The sequence below is a fragment of the Cataglyphis hispanica genome, chromosome 9 (genome assembly GCF_021464435.1).
Source record: "Cataglyphis hispanica isolate Lineage 1 chromosome 9, ULB_Chis1_1.0, whole genome shotgun sequence".
Taxonomy (NCBI): domain Eukaryota; kingdom Metazoa; phylum Arthropoda; class Insecta; order Hymenoptera; family Formicidae; genus Cataglyphis; species Cataglyphis hispanica.
This window is the reverse complement of record NC_065962.1, coordinates 4,167,294-4,186,556: the sequence shown is the minus strand read 5'-3', so window position 1 is coordinate 4,186,556 and position 19,263 is coordinate 4,167,294. Positions and strand designations below refer to the sequence as shown.

General features: G+C 38.1%; 1 protein-coding gene and 1 long non-coding RNA gene across 11 annotated transcripts in view; one reads left to right on the top strand and one right to left on the bottom strand.

The window, feature by feature from the left end:
• The window catches only part of LOC126851972 (uncharacterized), a 163,720-nt gene that overhangs the window by 34,910 nt on the left and 109,547 nt on the right, over nt 1–19,263 (bottom strand). The window lies entirely within an intron of this gene.
• LOC126852063 (uncharacterized) lies at nt 13,533–18,879 on the top strand. 8 transcript variants are annotated; one of them, XR_007687750.1, is made up of 12 exons: nt 13,533–14,676; nt 14,753–14,877; nt 14,962–15,413; nt 15,530–15,724; nt 15,850–15,965; nt 16,038–16,267; nt 16,362–16,508; nt 16,718–16,999; nt 17,089–17,224; nt 17,300–17,442; nt 17,906–18,300; nt 18,412–18,878. It is a non-coding gene; the product is annotated as an uncharacterized LOC126852063 (long non-coding RNA). The 8 variants fall into 8 exon arrangements; XR_007687748.1 differs by having other exon boundaries at nt 13,534–14,242; nt 14,308–14,676; nt 16,718–17,224; nt 18,412–18,877; XR_007687754.1 differs by having other exon boundaries at nt 16,718–17,224; nt 17,906–18,147; nt 18,415–18,879.

The following is a 19,263-nucleotide window of genomic DNA, read 5'->3' as shown; positions in this document are numbered from 1 at the left end:
GGTTATTAATGGTTATTTTTCAATAAAATAAATGACCGCTAATAAACACGATATTATTGATGAATTAGACAAACTGACAAGGAGAAATTATCCAAGAAGATATACTATTACATTAGGAGTCGATAATCTTGTTGAAATGTATTCGGATAACTTAAAGGAAATATCCAAAATTGATAAGGGCTATAAATATTTATTAACAGTTATTGATACTTTTTCCAAATTTGTTTGGGCAATTTCTGTTAAAAATAAAACCGGAGAAAGCGCATCCAAGGGTCCAGTGAGTATTTGTTTTAAAAACCTATCTCCACAGCATAAACCATAAAAAAATTTACAAATTGATAATGGAAAAAAATTTTATAATAAAGGTTTTCAAAAACTCCTGAAACAAAATGAAATTAATCATTATTCAACATATAGTAATAAAAAAGTTGCAATTGTTAAAAAATTTAATAGATCACTCAAAGAATTAATGTGGAAACAATTCAATATACAAGGTAATTACAAATAAGTTGATATATTAATTTTGTAACGGTCCGTTTTTTCCCGAGCGCTGGTGCTGGATAACTCGGCCGGGATCAGGGCTCGGAAGGGTATAGCAAGTATCGTAGCCGGGTGTACAATAAATAAATGTGTTTATTTACGTATGAAAATATGTACAATGTGTGAGTGAGGGTGTATACATATATGAGTGCGTAAGTATGGAATGAGCGTCGGACGCGTGTGCGCGGTATCGCGTATGAATGTGCGGGTCACTGACGTATGGTTGCGAGTGTATACAGAGTGTGTCGTATGTGTATATAATATATGGCGTATGAATGTGTGCGTAAGTGACGTATGGTTGTGAGTGTATACAATGTGTGTCGGATGTGTATTTAATATATATCGTATGGATGTGTGTATATTACGGATGACCGGGAGTGACGCGCGAGTGCGTGTCCGTCGGTCAGGCGGAACGGCGGATGCACGGCGGTGGTGCGATTTCGGTGCGTGATGCGCTCGAGTGCACGCGGTAGGGCACTCGTGAGCGGCGCGATCGGACGCGGGAAATCGAACGGTCGTGTGCGATTATCGATACCCGGCGTCGATGGGTGGTAGCACCTATCGGCCGGGTAATTGTAATGGCGCGCGGTAATGCCTACGCGAGGGGCGGGAGCCTTGCGTCTTGGCGAATCGCGTATTGCCAAATTCGGTGCGTAGGGCGGTCTCACGGCCCTACGCGCGCGGATTTCGTTGCCGTATTAATGGCGAGTCTCGGGCGGCTTTATGCCGGCGCGCGAAATACTTCGCGATATTTGTTCCGGATTTGCAAGGATGGGTTTGCAGCGGATCAGGAGCGTTCGGCAGACGGGAATATCCGTCGGTGGCGGGTAATTTCCCACCGCTTGAGTAGTTGCCGGACGATCGGTATTTTGGTAGGAGCGCTTACTTTTGGCGAGATGCTGGGAAAGCCCAGCAGAGGCGGAGTACTCCCAACCTCGATCTTGCTCGTAAGCGTCTAGGTATGCGGATTGCTCTGAGCGTCTTGCCGACTTCAGAGCACGGATGAGATTCTCTCTTTTAGCCGGTGGAGCGTCTTTTTATACCCGGCGTCGGCGGTATCGCGTCGGCGCGATAATTGTTTTCCAACAATTCGGTTGAGCCCGACCGCGGCTCGGGAAGTTTCGGAAACGGTCGGAGCGGTTTCCCGAGCGCGCGAGCCGAGCTCCGGTACGGTGTGCCGACCCGTTTATAAACAGTAAACAAATTATCATATATTTGTTTTCGCTCACCGCTTTAAACTATAATAGGGCGCGTAGCGCCTTCGCTCAAATGGTCCCTTGACTGATGGGCGTGGGACGGCGGTCGGTTTGCGGCGTCCGGCGGGTGGACGGCCGCGTAACGATGGTCGTATCGTTACAATTTGATTAATATTTATAACAATAAAAAGCATAGAACTATAGGAATGACACCGTGTGAAGCGTCCTTCGGATTTAATTCTGATAAAATTTAGAAAGTCGCCTGAAAAAACTAGTAAATTGTCTGAGAAGGCATCGCAAGGACACGTGAAGATGCGATTCAAAGTTGGTGATTATGTAAGAATTAATAAATTGAAGCATATGTTTGAAAAAGGATATATGGCTAATTGGTCAACTGAAATATTAGAAAAAATATTTACACCGAACCGATGACCTTGACATGTTGTCAAGGACATGACCCTGAATAACTTTTCCTCATAAATTAATCGGCGGTCTCTTATAGTTTTTTAGATATTTAATGTTAAATTTTGTACAGTTTTAGTATACTTTCGGTAATTATTTACTTTTAGAGGAGCATCTTGGTGGTCAGAACGACCTTGATCTTAATATATGTTGTCAAGGTCATGACTCTGAGTAACATAAAAAAAATTTTTAGTTATTAACAAAAAAGTTTAAAATATACCAGCACAGTACATGCCATGACAGAAAGCATGAGCGCGCACACACACACACATACACACACGCACACACACACGCACACGCGGAAAGGGGGGGGGGGCGGTGTAAGAGGGTCTTCGGCCCCCCTCCCGTACCCACCTCGCCGGCAGAGTGGACCTCGCTTTACAATATACAAAGTACATGCTACATTGTAAAGCAAGGTCCACCCTGCCTACCGGCGGGGCGGGTGCGGGAGAAGAACCGAAAGCCTCCCTTTCTCCCCCTCGTGTTTGTGCGATGTGCGCGATATGATGACCTTCATCAATAATGACCTTCATCAATACATGAACCATGAAATATAGCATTCATCGTCTTATACAATTGTTCAGCTATTAATACTTTAGTTGTTGGGACAGCACATAAGTTAAATTTGTATGCTGCTTTCATTAATTTATCATTCTGTGATGAAAATAGTATTAAATGAATAATAATTATCTCTCTTGTCAATGTTATTTCATTTTTAAATAATATATCATTTCCAGTACAATATTCACATGATTCATTGTGTGATTGATATCAATGTGAAAATGTAACATTTAATAAGTCATTCAGAGTTTTTAATTAACTTAACTTTTCTTATTCAAATTATTAACAGGAATCAAAATAATAATATTATTATCAACAGTAATTTTTGGTTAATTACCACAAGTTTTGCACCGTGCAGAAGTTACTTGATATTCTATTAAACTTCTTATACAATTATATTTTTCGCAAAGAGCTATAAGAAAATCAGATGCATTTCGTTTCGCATTGTTCGAAAAATATTCTCCTAAACATTGCCGTATTACATATGTATTTAAATCATGCATTCTATTTTCATATCGATGCACTAATATACGTAAAATATCTATCGCACTCTTTGGTCTCCCAAATTGAGAAAGATCTCATGGAGGGAGGCTACGCGGTGGGGATATAGAGGGATATCTTTCTGGATATAGAGGGTGCTTTTAACAACTTTAACACCTCTCATGAGGTGGTTTGCAGGGAAGCAGCGTCGCGGGGCGTTCCAGATAGGCTGGTCCAGTGGATCAGAGATATGCTCCGTCGGATAACGACGCTCGGCACTGTCAATGTCGGTGGCTGGGTGGATCGAGGGTACCCGCAAGGCGGAGTGCTCTCTCCACTTCTTTGATGCTTAGTAATTGATAGGTTACTTAGCAAGCTTAATGACAAAAGTTTCTTTGCGCAGAGATACGCGGATGATCTGCCGATCGTCGTGCGAGGACCCTTCCTGGACACGCTCCTAGAGCTCACGCAGAGCGCTCTCGAAGTAGTAGAAGAGTGGTACGGCAGTTCTGGGCTCTCGGTCAATCCCCGAAAGACGGAGCTGGTCATTTTCATCCGCAGACAAGCTGGGCATTGTGGTGGGACCTGCCTTGGAAGATATCAGGCTGGCACCGGTCAGGTCAAAATATCTCGGACTCATCCTAGATAGAAAGCTGTCTTGGAAGGAGCACCTGGAGGATCGGTGTAGGAGTGTGATCTCCTACTTCTGGATATGCAGAAGATCCTTTGGCCAGATTTGGAGCTTTAGGACGGGGATGGTCTATTGGATCTACTCTGCTATCCTTAGACCTAGGCTGCTGTATACTGCAGCGGTATGGTGGCCTAGAGAACAGTTAGTCTCAGCGAAGGCATTACTGGAGCACCTGAGAGCTCTTATCCTAAGAGGGGCTTTTGGGCTTATGAAGACTATGCCAATTGCGGCAATAGGGATGTTGCTCGATTGAGCCACTATGACACACAGTGGTCGCTGCGGCCTATCTTCTGAGATGCGAGGGAAAATGGAGGGCCAGCACCAGACACACCAAGCTTCCCGACGGAGTCCTCTCCCAACCCATCTTTAGGGCAGGACAAAATATTAGCCATTCATGCTCTCGAGGCGCCGTTCAAGGTGTGCTTTCCGGAGCGGGAGGACTGGCTTCGGCCGCAGGGTCCGGTGATGAAAAATGGGCTCATTCTTTTCACGGATGGGTCGATTCAGGCTCAGGGACTGGCGTTCATTGTCGAGGGAAAGGGATCAATGAGGCAATCCCACTCGGTAAATTTGTCACGGTCTTCCAAGCGGAGATAGTGGCGTTCTTATGCTGTGCGCAACGATTTCTCGCCTAGAAAAAAAAGGGGCAGGCGCATTAACATTTGCTCGGACAGCCAGGCGGCTCTTAAGGTCCTTGAAGCTCCGATCATTACCTCCAAATTGGTCTGGGACTGCAGATATACCCTGGGAGAACTTGCGAGAGACAATGAAGTCGCCCTGGTCTGGGTGTTTGATCATTCTGGTACCAAGGATAACGAGGCAGCCGACCAGCTTGCCAAAGCAGGCTCGGAGGCGTTGGTGGAACCGGAGCCGGCGGTCGGAATCCCCTGCAATCTGGGCAAGGGGGAGGTCGGTCGCTGGCTGCGGAATCAGCACCTGGTTTGTTGGAGAGGAGTGGGTGGATGCAGACAGGCGAAAACTCTTTTCTCCGAGGGAAGGCCCCGCCAAATGTGTCAAAAAGATAAGCAGACGGGAGGCCGGGCTGTTGACGTATATCTCACGGGGCACGGCACTCTCAACTACCATTCGCATAAATTGGGCATCAGCATGAGACCCTACTGCAGGAAATGTGACGCACTGGAGGAGACCAGCCTCCATGTGCTATGTGACTGCCCGGCTTATGCAGGATTAGACGGGAATTGCTGGGATCTGCGTTTCCAATCCTCAGCAGATAGGAGACCTCTCGGTTAAGGCTCTCCTTCTCCTCTAAAGAAGAATGGGCCTGAACTGAGAGGCCGGTTATCAAAGAGGCACAATGGACTTGGTCTGCGTGCTGTAGGCGGAGCTTTGCATCCCGAGGACCGCCCTCCGCACTTTAATTCTAATTCTAATTCTACAGAAAGTTTATTGAAGACTTCTCAACAATAGTTAAACCATTAACAAAATTAACTAAGAAAACGGAAAAATTCATGTGGACAGCACATAAATTTTAATGGAGCAGCAAAATGCATTTAAAATCCTGAAGAAAAAATTAATGACACCGCCAAAGCTAAACGACAGTAAAATATATCGGCAAGAATTCATAGTGCCCACCGATGCTTCCGATTATGTAATTGTAGCAGTACTTTTACAAGAAAAAATAGGTGACGATCGGCCAATCGCTTACACCAGCAGAATTTTATCACGCACGGAGAATAATTATAATACAACAGAGAATGAATTATTAGCAATTGCATGGGCCGTAAAAGATTTTAGATACGTATATGGGACAAAATTCAAAATCTCAACCGATTATAAATTGCTAATATGGCTATTTAATGTCAACGATTCCGGATCAAGATTAATCCAATGGAGACTAAAATTAGAAAAATATGAATATGAAATCATTCACAAAGCCGGACGAGCGAATGCGAACACCGATGCAATGAGTCGTAATGTAAAAGGAGACGCAACAACATAAAACAAAAGAGGAAGAACGAGAAACCGCTATAGAAGAAGAGACAAACGAAGAGAAAAAATATACAGAGGAAGAAAAGAAACAGATATATGAATATTATGATGCACCCACAAGAGGACATCAAGGAGTCGGGCGAACAATAAAAAAGATTTGACTAAATTACAACTGGAATAACAAAAGACGTAGAAAAATATATTGCAAAATGCGAATTATGCCAGAAAAATAAATTATCGTGAAAAAGTAAAGTACCGTTGATCATTATGGATACGCCCAATAAGTCCGATCAGGTCGGTGTCCGATCGAGCTGGTGTCCGATTAGGCCTATGTCCGATCGGGAAATTTTGTCGTGTCTGATCGGTAATGTGCGCAATCGAGACTCACTCAACAAAATTCAGTAAATACTAAATCAAGAAGTGAATACAGTTAGCAAGAAATTTACTACACAAATTGAATTAGAACACAAATATCGAGAAAAAATCTTAACAGATCAAGGCACAAATTTTATAAGCGAAATATTAAAAGCACATGCAAATTGTTAAAAATAAATAAAATTCAAACAACCGTCTATTATCGGAAAGCAACGGCGCATTGGAACGATCACATCGAACGTTAACAGAATATGTAAGGCATTATATAAACGAAGACCAAACAAATTAGGACGAATGGATACCGTTCGTGATATAATACGTTCACATATAATACGTCACATACAGCCATGGGATACACACCCTTTGAATTAATTTACGAACACGAAACGGAATTACCTACATCACTGACGAAACCGCCAGAACCGACGTATAATTACGATGAGCGCAAGAACTAAAAGAAAGGCTACGAGCCATGAACCAGCTCGCAAAAGAGCATATAAAAGAAGAAAAAATAAAAGCCAAAAAACAGTACGACAAAAGTAGGAAAATAAAATTCAAAGTAGGCGACAAAGTATTAATGCACGACGAAACATTCTTACGCGGACGATCCAAGAAACTCGAATCCCTATGGACCGGACCTTATACGATAATCGAGAAAAACTCAGATATAAATTACACAATAAAAAAAAAAGGAAGATAATTCATATACACATAAATAAATTAAAACAATTTATTGAAAATTAAAATAGAAACCGAACAACAATTAACTATATAGTGCGACAGACAAAAGAAACAGTCTACGAAACAGACGTAGAGATTTACTTACTCGAAATAAATATCACATTTTTACGAGAACAAAATAAGTTTAAAACGCACGAAAACGACACATTACAAAATATAACAATACATTGAGTTGAATTATTAAAATTAAAGGTTCAGTTAGAAAAAATAAACAATAACATAGAAGAAAGCGAACAAAATTTCTTCATTAAAAAACAATTTATTTATTCATTGGCGACAAGTACCATAGTAATAATAATCATAATTATAATCGTAGCATACATAATTTTAAAAAACAAAAAGAAATAATCGAAACGACTGTCAGTTAGAATAGACGATGAAGAACCACATATATCCTGCAGATTTCCGAGACTCATATTAAAACGTAGTTTAAATACACGTTTTTAGAGTAATTATTAAGAAACGATTATACGAATATTATATACGGAAATAATTGTATTTATATAAGAAAATTAAATAAGATTAAATAAGAAATTTATTTTTTTAGCGAAAAACATTGCTCCTTTGAATCTCCGTTTTTTTTTGTAACGGGGGAGGGATATTATAAAGGCTATATCTATTTATTTATTAATTATTAATTAAATTAAATGCGTTGCTCAAGCCTACGCGAACACGTATCTTGTTACGAGCGTTGACCGCGCGAAACGCTGATACAGCGAGCCACGCATGAAGCCCGAGCCATCGTGGCAGCGCAATCACCTGATTGCAAAAAGAACGCGGAAATAAGAACGCGATAAATTTACATAAGAAAATTGTGAAAGTGCAAGCAAAGGAGTTTAACTTTGAACTCCCTTAGCTTGTACTTGGGCCTTGCCGCCCAAAACGATGCCGTGACTAAATATGATCATGGTACCGAGCGATCCCCTCCTGGAAAATCGACCAAAGGAGAAGCGATAAAAAGATTCATCGCTAATAAGCGATGAGTAGTCACCAAGATCAGTTAATACTAGGCAGTCATTAACATCAATCTCTATCGGGCAGCTACTAACGTCAATCTTTATTCAATCTCGAACAGTTATTGTATAGTGAGACAGTGAAAATATATACTTTTCTATCAAACAACGAAAAGGAAGCTACATTCATTACAAACAAGTTGGACATCCTGATCATCCTTGAACTTTTTAATTCTCAATCAGCCAATGATCCCATATTACCTGTGCAATAATAATAAATTGTGTAACTGAATAAATATCAAAATATAGAAAGAAATAGAAAGAAATTTTTTTTATTACATAATGGATGGACTTGTTTCATATTAAATATGAATATGAAACAAGGCCATTTTATTGGATAAACGCATATACACAAATATATAAAATTTCTTTTAAAATGTATTCTAGTAAGAGATAAAAATAGAAAAGATTAAATGATTTTTGCATTTATTAATTTATTAAATTTAATTATATATCGCGAAATAGTACAACACAAGAAGAAAAGTGATTAACCGTTATTAAGAATATAAGCAAGGAAGAAAAGTAATTTCTTTCAGTTAATGTGATATTGAGTAAAGTTAGATTGCACATTAGCGAAACTAAACAAATACTTACATTTGAGTGAATCAGTGCAATATCAATTACCATATTTAAGATAAATACATTGTTGGAAAATGATTAGGAAGAATATTTGGAGATTTTAACTGGTCATATTTTTGATAAAGATAAACTAGTAATAATACACACGAACGCGCATTCATATATAATGTTTATATTTTATATTTTATACATAAATGTAATTAATATATAATTAATATTTTTATATTAACTTGCAAATGGCTAAGCAATTTAACGAATTTATGAATTTATTATATCAAAATGTCTTATGAGAATTCCACCAAAAATATCATAAAACCACATTAAATATACATTTTTATTAATAGACTTTATATAAAATAATGAAATAATAAAATTATACCGAAGTACTTCTACAGTATCCACAAACATTTTCTGTATTTGTAATTATTCGCAACTTTTGGTTCTGGAAATGTAAATTTATTTATATTTTATATATAAATGAAATTAATGCATAATTTATATTTTTAAGTCACAAATGGTTACGTAATGAGTTGCATGTTAATGTTATTATAACAAAATAAATTTTGTTGGAATTTTTTAAATATATTATATATATGTATATATAAACACTAAAACAAATCTTGTGAGAATTTTATTAAAAATATAACATGTATATTTCAATGAAAAGCATTAGAATTAGAGCCTGAAATGTTAAGCATTAGTCAAAGAAGAGAAATAAGATAATAATTTTGAATAATGTTTAGAAATTATATAATAAGTGTTATTTATTTTCTTGGACTAATACTTTAAGAACTTGGACTAAATACTTTAAGAACAAATAATCTGTTTAACTTTTTTTGATATAATAGTTGAACTGATATTTTTAAAACAATGAGAAACGTGTACATGGAAATTGATGGTTTATTCGGATGAAACTGTCTTTTGCAATATAATATTATCGGAAAGCATTAGAATATTTATCATCGACAAAAAGAAATTCAAATTTGAATCTAAATGAGAAAGAAGAATCTGATAATGATACTGAATTGCAGATTTTATTAGAGTATCATATAAAAATTTATAATAATTTGGCAACTGCATTAATTAAAAGAGAAATCTATCTGATGCAGATTCAGAAAATGTGAAATATGTTTTGAGATATCAACTACAAAATGTTATGTCACTACTTATGAAAAGTATTGCAAAAATCCTAATCTTCTTTTCATTTATTATATTTAATATTTCTTTAAAATCAGTTTTATATATTCTTGATTTATATGTTACATATGAAAAATTCAAATAAAGGTATATATATATATATATATATATATATATATATATATATATATATATTGTATGTATCGTAGGAACAATATTGAGACACGAAACTTACATCACGCAATGTTAAATGTAGTTGAAAATACTAGAAATGCGAAGGATATAAAAGCAGATGATAAAAGTAAGTAATTAAGTAAAAGATGTAAGTATTTTTCTTTTTCTTCGTTTTTAGCAGAAAAGAATTAGTTATTTTTTCCTTTAAAGTTATTAATTTTATAAAGTCTGTAGTAAGTCTTCATTTCTGGATTTAATTTTTGAATTCAATGAAGAAGAAGTGAGAAAAAAGGGGGGGAGAGAGAGAGAGAAAAAGGAGAGAGATAGAGAGAGATTGCATAAGCTTCCACATATTGTTCTTTGTGTCTCAATACTGTTCCTATGATACGCAACAATATATATACATACAGATTTGAATTTTCCATATGTGAAATATAAATCAGGAATATATAAAAGAATATATAAAACGCATTAAAAAAAAAATATTAATTATAGCAAATAAAAAAAAGGTTTTGCAGGATTTTGGCACTTTTCCTAATTAGTGCTTTAACATTTTATAATTGACACCTCAAAACATGTTTCACAATTTTTATAGCTGCATTGTAAGTTTCTGTTTTAATCTATACAACTGCTAAATTATTATAAATTTTTACGATTATTATAAACTATACGATTCTCTAACCTAATAAAATCTGTAATTCAGCAACAATCATCGCTTTTTCCTCTTCATTTTGATTCAAATTTGAATTATTTTTTGTCAATGACAGATATGTTAATGCTCTCCGATAACATTATATAGCATAAGACAGCTTTCTATCCGAATAAACCATTAATTTTTACATTTCTCATTGCTTACATTCACATTTCGCTTGCTCACTGCTAAAAAAAAATAAATTCAACTATTATATCAAAAAGTTAAATAAATCTTGTCCTCAAAATATTTAGTCCAAGAAAATAAATAACATTTATTATATAATTTACAAACAAAATTATTATCTTATTTCTCTTCTTTGACTAAAGCTTAACATTTCTATTTCAGGCTCTAATTCTGATGCTTTTAATTCAACTATACAGGATGTCTTAGACCACCCGTACACCCCTTTTCTTTCAAAAACTAAGCATTTTAGAGAAAAACGTTTTGAACAAAAATTATATAGTTTTGAGGGGAACATAATAATGGTGTCATTGGTTTGATCTTGGATGGCAACGTTAAAGTCAAGTCAAGAACACCTTTCTTAAATAGATTCCCCTATTTTTAATTGAACATTCTTATAGCTTATGTCGAGAGCTTTCCAAAACACTACAATAAAGTATTTTTTCATTAAGAATTTTTTGAGTTATTTTGCATTTAATCTGACATATTTTGATAAAAAATATAAAATATCTCAAAAATTATTTAGTTTTCGATAAGTATCGTAATACTTTTATGTACAGAATAATAAGATGAATCAAATGTGTAATCAAAGGTGTAAAGAAAAAATAAACAATTGTTATAGAAAAATATATTGCATATTTTTTTTAAAAAACAATTATTTTCTGTATATCATTTAATTCATCTTATTATTCTGTACATAAAAGTATTACGATACAATTATCAAAAATTAAATAATTTTGGAAATATTTTATATTTTATATATGCTGGGATTTACTTGCAACTTTCGGCCGAATTTCTTGACGCACGCCTACTGCTCCCCCTCTTACCGCTCGTGTATCTTAGTAACGTATCGCCAAGCGCTCGTAACTAAGGAATGCGTCACTTAGTCTCAGAAACGTGCGTGTGACAAATGTAATAGCGCAATACTTTAGTTAATTATACTATAAATTTTTATAATTTTTAATATATATTTTTTATATATGTAATTAAGCAGCATATAAAATTTATACTAAAATATGTTAAGTTACAAAATAACTCAAAAAATTCTTAATGAAAAAATATTTTATTATAGTGTTTTGGAAAGTTCTCGAAATAATCTGTAAGAATATGCAATAAAAAATAGGGGATTTCATTTAAGAAATTAAAGGTGTCCATGACTTGACCTTAACGATGCCATCCAAAGTCAAACTAACTTATGTTCCCCTCAAAACCATACAATTTTTATTCAAAACATTTTTCTCTAAAATGCTTAGTTTTTGAAAGAAAAGGGGTGTATGGGTGGTCTAGGACACCCTGTATATATATATATATATATATATATATATATATATATATATATATATATATAATAACATAAGCATGCAACTCATTGTCTAGCCATCTGTAAGTGATGTAAAAATATTAATTACGCATTAATTACATTTATATATAAAATATACATAAACATTTACATTATCAGAACGAAAAGTTGCTAGTAATTATAAATACCCAAAATGTTTGTGGGCACTATACAGAAGTATTTCAATATAATTTTATTATTTCATTGTCTATATGAAGCTAATTAATAAAAATGTATATTCAATGCCATTATTTTTATATTTTTGATAAAATTTTCGCAAGATTTATTTTGCTATATCAACACAAATTTATTGCTTAGCCATTTAATAAATTAATATAAAAATATTAATTATGCATTAATGGCATTGATATATAATATACAAATGAGTTCCGTTTCCGGTGGAATAGAATGTACTCGTGGAATGGGAAAGGAGAGGAGAAATCGAAGGAGAGAGGAATAAAATGCGAGGAGAAGACCAAAGCAAGAGGTGCAAGGTGGAATAAGGAGAGAGAGAGAGGAAGATAAAGATAGAAAATTTGAAAGTTAGATAAAAAAGTGAGAGAGAGAGAATGAAGGAAGGGGGAGAAGAAGTTGGTCATGTAAAAGGTGACGGTAAGAAACCGAGAGCTAGAGTTGGTAGAGAATGGATCGGTAAGGAAGATGGACGGAAACATAATGCAGAATTGCCGTAGAGAAGTAATAAAAAAAATGAAGAGAAAGATTAAGCAATTATCTTAGTGTAAATTTGTCTTATGCAATTTAAAGTTTACAAGAAATTTCCCTTCAATAATTATATCCTAAAGCCTTAGACGTATATTGTGCATTTAGTTATTATATATAAAATAACTATTTTAACTATACTACTATTTTAATTATAATGCGATTTATTAAATATAATTTTTCTTAATATTGAAAATAATAATAAAAATATTTTACAACATAAATTTTTATTCAGTTGGCACAATTTTTCAATGTCATTATTTTTGTAGAAAAACTAATTAATTATAGGAAAACTAATTTATATATTTAAATTTAAATAACTATTCTATACAAAAATATTTGATTAAATTGTTTTTATTTAAATAATAAAAGAAATAAATTTTATAGCATAAATTTTTATTCTTTTAGCGCAATTTTTTGATATCATTATATTCGAGAATGAGGCGAGAACTAATATTCTCGAATAATAACACGAAGTTTTAAAAGTTAATAAAAATACAAATTTAATTAATATCAAGAAAATGTCTATAATCAATCAAATGCACAATACAAAAATCGTATCCGTCTAAAATTAGCCGAAATTCAAATATATCTTATTTTCAGAAAGGCAAAGCTGTGACGTGACTATACCCGAGATAATAGAGCGACTGCGATAAGTCTCTTTGTCTCCCGTGCCTTTTTATCAGCTCCGACTTTCTAGACTTTCCTTTACGTGCAAAGCGCTTTCTCGCATCCGAAGTGCGCGGACGGGAACCTTCCAGAAAATCGGAGGCTGATTCGGCGAATTGGTGATCGCTTTGCGCATATTGAGTGCGTGGGCGCCGATAATTGGGCGCTGATATCGAAAAACGCCAGTGCGTTTATCGTTGTCGCGCATGATACTGCGCGTATGCGCGGATTACGCTAATGGCGCGTTACGTCAATGTACGAGTTAGATAAAACTTACTTTACTTAACTTAACTTACTTAGGCGCAATTCCGATCAAGCCGCCCGCCTCGTGTAGTGAAACGGACGACATATCTCACCTTTGCGCGCATTAGTTGCGATGACTGCGCCGCGGTGTTCGCTGGTGTGTATCTGTACAAGAATTTTGCGCCACAGTTACATAGTGCGTTTTGATATGTGTTGTGGAATGTCATGAATGAGTTAGTGTGTGTGTAGTGAATGGTAATGAATGAAGCGTGTAATCGTGTTCTTGTTTAGTATTATAAATTGTGAGTGTGCACGTGTGTTATGTCGATTTCATCCTGCGTACGGATCGGAAGCAGGACGAGCTTCGCAATCGATCGCTTGAATTCCGACCGTGCAAACCACGCGGACGAGTCCGTTGGCGCAGGAATGGACTGCGGTTATCCTTGGCCATTCCTTGGCGGTGTAGTCTCGTGTAGAAGCAGACACAATTATCCAGATGTAAACGACGCTAGTTTTTGTCACTTTGGTCTGGCGATTAATTCTTGGAGATATTTTTTGTCTAGCGCGTCCAAAAGTGCTCCCTCATCTGCTGCAGCAGTTTCCAGCGTGACAGACGTGCTTCAGGAATATCGTGCAGTAAAGGCTTCGGAAATGCGGTGATTGATGCGCCGATGAGTAAATGAAGAGTGCCAATAAGTCTTCAGTGTCATCTGTTAGCGAACATAGAAGTCTTGAGTTAAGGCATGCCTCAACCTGTGACAGCATTGTGTCTTCTTGTAGATGAATGTAGTGTCTCCTATTACTCTCCGTAAGTGGTGTTTTGTGGTTTTAACCGCTTCCCACAGGCCGCCAAAGTGAAGAGCTGCAGGTGGATTAAACCTCCACTACACTCTGCTATTCTCTATGTCCGCCATGTTCTCAGGATCATCAAGGTACGGAAGTAAACTTAAATAAACTTTTATTTTGAACGGTTGTATTTGAGTCAATTAATTGCAACTCTTTTTGAAGTGTACAGTTTGAATCCAGCAAATTTAGCGCTTCTCGGTGTCTCCTGGAGTTCATAGCGGTGAGATGATGACAGAGATTCCTGTTTTGTCCTGTGACTCTTGCTGTCTCCGAAGTGCCACTTCCAGGTAAAACCATCATCTGGCCCAAGCGGTTACTCTGCGAAGTTTATGAAAGGTAGAATAGCGTGTCAACAGGTTATGTTCTTCCAGCTCCGTAGCCGTTGTCGCTGCTATTGTCACCACCGATTGCTTAACCTTGCAGTCCGTTGGCGTGTCTGCTGGTGGCTCAAGCGTCCCTGTTGTGGCATTGCAAAGGAAGGCAAGTCTCACCACAACCAGTAATCCTCAAGGTCCCTTGGATAAAGATTTTGCGATGCAGAGTCAACTGAATTGTTGTCGCCCGAGAGATGATTCCAGCGTGCATCAGGTGTCAGCCGCTGGATTTCGGCAACTCTGTTCGCCACGAAGTGTTCCACTTGGATAGGTGATCGTGAATCCATCCCAGTGTTACCATGGAGTCTGTCCACAGAAATGTCGGCGTTGTCTAGAGTTTGAGTACCGCGCAAATCCGTGCGGATGCGTCTCTGGCAAATCAATGCCAGAGTGTTAATCTATTGTTCCTTTGGTCAGCATCCTTCGAATCTTGATTTGAGTGAACACAGGTAAGTCATCGCGAAATCTTTTCCACATCCTTGCCTCGTGATCCGGCAGAGAGTCATTCTAGTCGATTTCTAATAATCATGCTGTCTGAATATGATTTTTGTTTTTATGGTTATAGGGCGTCAATCATCCAAGTCGTAAAGCTGCGCGGTCTGTGATAAGATGGTCCTTTTGATAATGGCGTCATCTTCCAGTAGTTTGACAGTGAATGCAAAGTTGTCTTCCACCGGATTCTAGTGAAGTCCCAGGATGGAGTGACTAATATCCTCTAGTTTCCACGACCGCGTGTCGCACTGCATTCAATCCCTCTCAGGTACGTGTTCCAGTAACTTCTCGCAATTGGAGGTCCATTTTTTCAGCGGAAAGCCACTGCACAACTGTTTTACATACTTGAATTTTCATCTCTTGTGTTTTTCCGATGATGTCCGCTTCGGTCAGCACGTCCACATATACATCGTTGAGGATCACTGTTGATCTCATCAGAAATCTGAAGGCTTTACCACGGGCCAGCTGTGGAGTGATCGCACTGCAAGGAACAGAGCGCATGCTAGTCCGTAAGTCACGGTGTTCAGATTAAATTCTGCGATCTCCAAATTGTTATCGATTCTCTACAGTATCCTTTGCAGATCCCTGTCATCCTCGTGGAAGAGTATCTATCTGTACATCTTCTCGATGTCGGCAGCTACCACGAATCGATCCATCGCCAGCGCAAGAGGATGTCACCCAAGGCTAGCAGTAAATTTTTCCCATCAGGAGGTGCTCGTTGAGTGACGTGCCTGAAGGAATGGTTCATGAGTCATGAATACGACCCTCAATCGTGTGGACATGCTGGACTCCTCTAGTACCTCATGGTGAGGTAGGTAACAAATCCTTTTTATCGTGTGCGCATCTGCCGGTACTCGTGTCATGTGGGTAATCTCTTCGTAAGTACTCATGAAATCCTTGTACAGCTTACAGAATTGCGCATCTTTCTGAAACTTCCTCTCGCTGCGAAGGAGCGATCAAATTGCTGCCACTCGTGTCTCGGTGAAGTCTGGAAACATTGGTCGCCATCTGGAAGACGGACCACATAGCGACCATCCGCGGTTCTTGTGTGTGTATGTAGACAAACAACTCCTCACACTCCTGTTTTTCACTGATGAGAAGCGTGAGAGAAGAAGAAAGCTCCTTCTGCTCCCAAAATCTCCTGACAAGGGCGAAGAGAGACTTGTCGACGGTGCATTTGTGCATCATTATTTCCTCTTCATGCATCGCTGTCCTGATTCTCCCCGCTAGGATCCAATCAAATATAATTTTTGTGCCACAGATTGCAATCTGGAATCCTTGCGCATTCCGTCGCACAAGATGCTGGTGTAATCGACTCCCAGCAGCACATCATTGCAGTCCGGCGAAGCGAGGTCTGGATCTGCGAGCTCGAGACATTGGATGTGCGATTGGCACGTCCGATGAGGCCAAATATCTTGTGAGGCGCGGCAGAATAAGAGCTGACGTCTTCACGGTGATCCTCCCAACTTGCGGCCACACTGATGGAGACACGGCCTCTTGCAACGCCTGTTGCTGATTTCTGACGCCAAACATTGCAACAGAGGTATGTTGACGTGGAAGTCTCAACCGTTAAACCAGTTTCTTCGTGATAATGATAGCCTCTGATCGTTGGTCGATCAACGCTCTTGCAAGTTTCCGTATCGGTCGGCGATTCGGACACGTGCTGTTGTCAAGAGCACGAACATGCAGCGTTATGCTGTGCGCAACGTGTGACATCCTCACAGCGTCTTCATTCATCGGAGCCTTCCGGAATGCGTTATGGAGTGAGGTATGATGCTTTACGGAGCACACTGAATATAACCTCTTTGATAGATAATCGTTAATCTTGTGTTTCCCCAAGCAGTTCGCGCAGAAGTGATTGATGCCCACGAACTGTCGGCGATCTTAAGCAGACTTGCTCCTGAACTCGCTGCACATCATGAGTGCATGGTCTCCTTTGCAGAGAAGGCACCGCGCGGATCCGGGATCTCGCTTCTGCTGCACATGGTGAGTGCGTGCTGTTTTTCCAGCGGTCTCGCTTGACTTCGTCGCGACGGACTCGCTTTTTCTGGATTTAGCGCTTCTAACATTTGTACTCGTCGTTCTAAGAACCATTTGAGGGTGAAAAACGTAGGCGGATTTGGCGAGTCACTCACGGAATTTTCCCTTTCCCGGTAAGTTCGACTATCGAGGAGTTCCACCTCTGAGAACACGAAGAGAACCTCACTACTAGATATGGGACGACCAAACTCTCTAAGGTGTCTGCTGTTGAGGACACGCTGTGGATGATCTTTCGCAGCTCTGTCGTGGATTTTGATTTCATTTTCGACAACGAAGTAAATTTTGTCAAACACGATCTCACTAACAGTTGCTTATTCTCGTATTATTCGCATAGTATTGTCCACGCGCGCTGATAGTTTTCCGCAGTTATTGGTAGATTTTTAATAGCGATTCTGCATCTGCTTTCAAGCTTACCTTGAGGTAATGGAGTTTCTCTACCTCACTGATACTGCTATCCTTTCCAATGATGGATTGGAATAGATCTCGGAAAGCGGGCCAGATCTCGTACTTTCCTGAAAATTGCGGTAGCTGTATCCTGGATAGCGTGGTTCGCGGAGACAACGAATCGGTCCTTATCGTAGCGGATGTAGCAGTCACACTTGGCTGAGCCAGACACGCGATGTAATTCAGAAGCCCTTTTGCCTGAGGTAAGTTTCTTCCACAATACCGACATAATCCTTCCTAATGTAGTCCGTTTTTTGTCGCCTCCCTGTGGACCGTGCGGAGAGTCTCGTGCTGAGTCTCAAATTTGGACCAACAACTATTCAAAACTCGCTAAACGAGACTGAATGGCGTCCACCCATGGTAATATTTATCTGACCCAATTTTTTAAAATTGTCCACAGTTTGAGAAATGCGACCGTGCAACTCCTGCTGGCCTTAAACTAGGTCTTCAATTTCCTTTTCCATTTTTCAGGAGGATATTCTCGCGAAGAATCGTGGAACCAGCGCACTAAGACACTCACTACACTCACAGTCGTCACGTGGAAGCAATCCGACAGATCCGGCTCGAAAGACCAAAAATGTTCGAGAATGAGGCGAGAACTAGGATTCTCGAAAAATCACATGAGATTTTAACAAGAATACAAATTTAATTAATAATAAGAAAATGTCTATAAAAATAAATCAAATGCACAATACAAAAATCGTATCCGTCTAAAATTAGCCGAAATTCAAATATATCTTATTTTCAGAAAGGCAAAGCTGTGACGTGACTATACCCGAGATAATAGAGCGACTGCGATAAGTCTCTTTGTCTCCCGTGCCTTTTTATCAGCTCCGACTTTTTAGAAAGTTCCTCCATGTCGATAATTGTGCGCTGATATCGGAAGGTGCCAGTGCGTCTATCACACGTTGTCGCGCATGATATCGCTCGTGTGCGCGGATTACGTCACGCTAATGGCGCGTCGCGCCAATATACGAGTTAGATAACACTCACGTTAGGCGCAATTCCGAACACATTATTTTTGCAGGAAATTTAAATAAATATTTTATACAAAAGTATTTTAATTTAAAATGTTTTTATTTAAATATAATTTTTTTTCGCATAGCGCGTGTACTTGGCGTTTTTTTACTCCTTTTTTTAAAATAATTTTTTTAGAATATGTATAACATTGTAATTTCTTAGCAGCCACAATAAAGATTTGTTCATATAAAATACATATAAAATACAAATAAACTTTATATACATGCACGTTCGCACGTTATATAATTACTAGCTTACTGTTATCAAAAACATAGCCAGTCAAAATCTCCAAATATTTCTTTG